Genomic DNA, 4,576 nt, shown 5'->3' on the forward strand with positions numbered 1-4,576 from the left:
CACTTAGAATTTCCTTTTAGATGGGGTGATGTATTAAGCCTGTAAAACAAAAGTGGTGTGAAACTTCTTAACTTCCATTCTCGGATGAAACTCTCTAAAGTCAGACGTGATATTTCCCAGATGTGCAGAGTGACTTTATTGTTTTCAAGAGTATTCACTGCATGAGCTCCTCACCGCATGTCCTGCACTGCTCTGTTATTTCATTAAGATTATCTATGTGGTGTACAGATAGAACTCAACTGCATGGTGAGAATTCCAGGTTCAGCACCAGCAGAACCTGAAAGATTATTGCCTGACCTCGACATGATTTGAACACAAAACCTTCTGATTGGGAGTCAGACGCGGTACCGTTGCACCACAAGGTCACAAACTGCACTCCTTTTAATTCCCCAAAGAAGAAAAATCTTGCATCCCTAAAAAGATTTTTTTTAATGTATATTCTCTCCTGTGAATAGTGCCGCTCTTCCGAAGAGAGTCCTTTCTTCCCAGACCACAGACTATACTTCCTGCACAGCACTCACACAGAGAGTAGATACACCATCTCCACTAATGTCCTCATGAAATTAACATCTTTACCTCTTCCAGGAGGAGCACAATTAACAGAGAATCATCTCTCCATTAAGCAAATAACACAAAACACTGTTTACCTGTCAAGACAGAAAACCAAGCTGCTCCAGGTGAGACTTAAACTCACAACCTCGGCATGACTCCATTGATTATGTCAGTTTACATGGCATGAACCAAGAAGTTAAGGTGGTGTTTTTGATAACAGATCCAGGGACACTGTTTGTTCTTCTTTTCAACTTGATGAAAATAGGTGGAAATTCACCAAGTTTATCATTTTCAATGTTTGGTGTATGGATGTATGGAGGACATCGGAGGTAAGTGATACTGATCAGGTTCTGCTGCTGCTGCTGTCGAACCCGCAACCTGGAGCCCTCACCATACTGTCCAAGGCTGCGGACCTTATATGTCCATCCCTTCTCGTCAAAACTTGTATTTTCACAGGGTTCCCTTCAGAAATCACAGAATGGAATGAAATAAACCTGCAAATCTCAGCCACTCTTGGTTCTTTTCCTTGAATCTCCAGAAATTCATCGAGTGTATCAATTTCACTGAGACTGAGAAGTGTAAAGCTCTACTTGAGTCTTTGTGGCTCAGCTGTTAACTGAAGGGGTGGTGGTTTGAGCCCTCCCAGAGTTTCTGTGAGCCTTTTAATGAACACACCCTCATCACTTCATTTCCCCAAGACCGGTCCTGTACCACAATCAAATACAGAGTCCACGGGGGGCAATAGGTTCGCAAATATTGCTCACTGTGTATATAATGAAGAAGCAGAGGTAAATTTCTCATCTGAATGTGGCAGAGCCTAACGCAGCTCATAACAACAGCTGGGGTTTGATCCCTGCACGGGCTATTAGTTGAAAGGCCATTATAAATTATGTATAAGAGATTTATCCAGCTGGCTTTTATGTTTCACACTAAATTGAGATCTTGAAACCAAAATCATTAGAAATATGGAAAACAACCATGGTACATTGAGAAGGAAAGCTGTTTTACACTGACGTTACTCCTTTCACTTTAATCCACATTGTGAGGACAACTGCACCCTATCAAGGGAAAATGTTGCACAAAAGTTGGAAAGCACACTCTGAATCCATCCATATATTTGATTTCTGCGATCCGTTCAAGGCAGCTTGGCGCTTCACAAGCAAAGCAGTTCAGGGAAGAAACGTAGTTTCGTGAACTACTGGTGCATTCAGCACACCATTTGTTTTCACTTGTCAGGATGTCTGAGCGGTCCTGACCAGGTCTAGTGCAAGTGTTCACATTACTCCTATCCTGGAGTCCTTGCACTGGCTACCGGTCAAATTCCGTGTAGACTTTAAAATCCTCATGCTCACCTATAAGGCTCTGTATGGCTGGGCACCTCAGTACCTGTCTGAGCTTTTATCACCCTACTCCCCACCTCACAACCTTCGCTCTTCTAATTCTGTTCTCCTTACTGTCCCCCAACCACGTCTACATTGTATGGGTGACAGGGTCTTCTCCTGTTATGTCCCCAAGCTATGGAACTCTCTCCCCAAGGATATCAGTGAGTCACCTTCTCTAAACTCCTTCAAATCCAGACTTAGTACCACCTTCCACTGTCTCCTCTATATATTCTAATTGTGTTTCATCTTGTGTATTCTTCTTATTTATTGTTGTTGTCATCCTGTAAAGCGCTTTGAGAAGCCACCTTTAAAGGCGCTATATAAAATAAAGTTATTTATTATTATTATTATTATTATTATATAACAAGCTCAACCCCTGCCAACGATTCGGTGTGAAGAAGCAGAACATTCAAGTTTCACAGACAGAAGCAGCACACAAGCACAACCAAAATTAAAATGGAGGGAATTAAAACTGAGTTTCTCTGTTTTGAAAACAACAAAACTACATACAATACAAACAAGAGCACATATACCATATCAATAACATCGGCAGGGGCACATGCTATAATATAATTACACTCTATGAAAAAGGATTACACAAGGTAAATAAAGATAAGGTCCGCACAGCTTGTTCTTACATTTCGAAAGAGTCCGTAAATACCCCTTTACGTCTATTTTGAACTGTTCAAATGTAGGACTCTTCCCAGACCATTTCACTTTATCTCACATTCCTAAACGAGAATGCATCTCCTGTTTTAGAACTATTTTGGGCGGTGTGGCTTATACAACACACCCACAGTATTCTAATGGTGGACTGCAGATCTGTGAATTCGAGGGATCCAGCAAACGTACTGGATTTGACTGGGATTCTGAAATGTCTCTTGCAAAAGTATTCGGGTTTGCTTGAACCTTTGATAAAAAAGTGATCTGATCTGAAACTACCCAGCTTACAATCTCTGAGGTAGTTGTCACTAAACTCGGACGTGATGTGGCACACATGTGCCGTGTGCCTTTACTTTTGTAAAAAACTGGTATCGGGAAAAGTTTCTTAATATTTCTTTTGATTAGCATGCAAGAAAATGTGATCATTACCTATGGAATTTCCCGCCAGCGTGGAGCTTGAATTCATAACCTTGAGATTCAGTGTTCAAGAGTCACAGAAGAGGTCGGCCTGGTCTTCAGTTTGCCAACGATAAGCTCCGGCAGTGCTCCTCTGTAAAGCAGATTGTTCGGATCGGTTATGTGGGACGGCACTTCGATACTAAGATCGTTTGCAGCACACACATGGTTTCCCCCCTTCACGCAAAAAACATAGACGAAGGAAGCTCTCTTGTCTTGGGCTGCTGTCTCCCGGATTTAAAGCGCTCTGGGTGCCAGCTAAGTCTCTAACAAGCACACTATAAAGACAGGAATTACACTTTGCTCACGTCACGCATGGAATGGCGAGGCTACTTGTTCCAATATTATCTAGTCACACCTCATATGGTGCCGATTCCTGGTTTTCATTTAAGAAAGAGCACTGCAAACACCGTAAACAGTGCAAAACGTGTGATGAAAGAAGTCTTTTCCCCCCTTTGTCTAAAGCAGAACACAGCGGAGTCATGCTGAGGGTTGTGAGATCAAGATTTCAGTGGAGCACTGTCGTCTACGTCTTTAGCTACATGAGTTGGACATCCTCTTGTACACGGAAAGCAGATTGAGATCCTCTGACATGAAAAGTGCCAGATAAAAGCCATTTCTCATCCTTTCTCTTAGTGGTGGAGCTATCACATGTTAATGAGGCAACTTGCAAGGCGAGCAGGCTCGGTGCACACAGAACGCAGATGTCTCAGAGCAGTTGAGACGTGTCCAAGTGGCTGTCAAAGGACGGCACTTTGCCGGCGCCATGGCTTAGTTGGCTAAAGCGCCTGTCTAGTAAACAGGAGATCCTGGGTCCGATTCCCAGCGGTGCCTTTCTTCCTGTCTTACTGTACAGAATTTATCCTTACGGGCAAATCCCATCCCTTTTAATTCAGGTGAATGCAAGTGTTCGTTTCCTTTCTGGAACAACTTGTTTTGAAAGAAATCTATACAGTTTGCGAAAGATGAAACACAAATCTTGCTTATCAGTGAAGAAGAGGTACTCCCAGCAGGCCAGCTAATACCAGCAGAGTTTTTTTTTCACCCTAACCCAGAGAATGGAGAAAAGCGAGGCGCCTGTGGCTCTGCAGTGTAATCAGTTCGCGAGTTCGGCAGTTAGCTGAAAGAGTAGTAAATGCAGCTCGCCCCAGCCCGTCCTTATTCTTTTAAAGAGGATAAAAAATTAACTTCGCCGCCATTACTACCAGCTTTAAAAGACTGCCATGGGCACGGAAAAGAACACACTACAGATGACTTTTCTGGAACCGAAGCAGAGATTCCTTTACGAACCAACTGATAAAGCTCAGCCAGTGAATACTGTTAACAGAATGTGAAAGCACGATCAACTTTGTAACTGCAACCACAGGAAAAACAGCAAGAAGCAGGCTCCATTCCCCATTTAAATCTGTCGTGCAAGGCATGCTTCTTGAACGCATGAAGAAAATCCCACGATCGCTTTTGAACTTGGACAAAGTACTTCCAAAAGAGCGCTATGCGCAAAGATTTAACAAGCGAGGATTTAA

The sequence above is a fragment of the Lepisosteus platostomus genome, chromosome 5 (assembly GCF_059453375.1).
Source record: "Lepisosteus platostomus isolate fLepPlt1 chromosome 5, fLepPlt1.hap1, whole genome shotgun sequence".
Classification (NCBI taxonomy): Eukaryota; Metazoa; Chordata; class Actinopteri; order Semionotiformes; family Lepisosteidae; genus Lepisosteus; species Lepisosteus platostomus.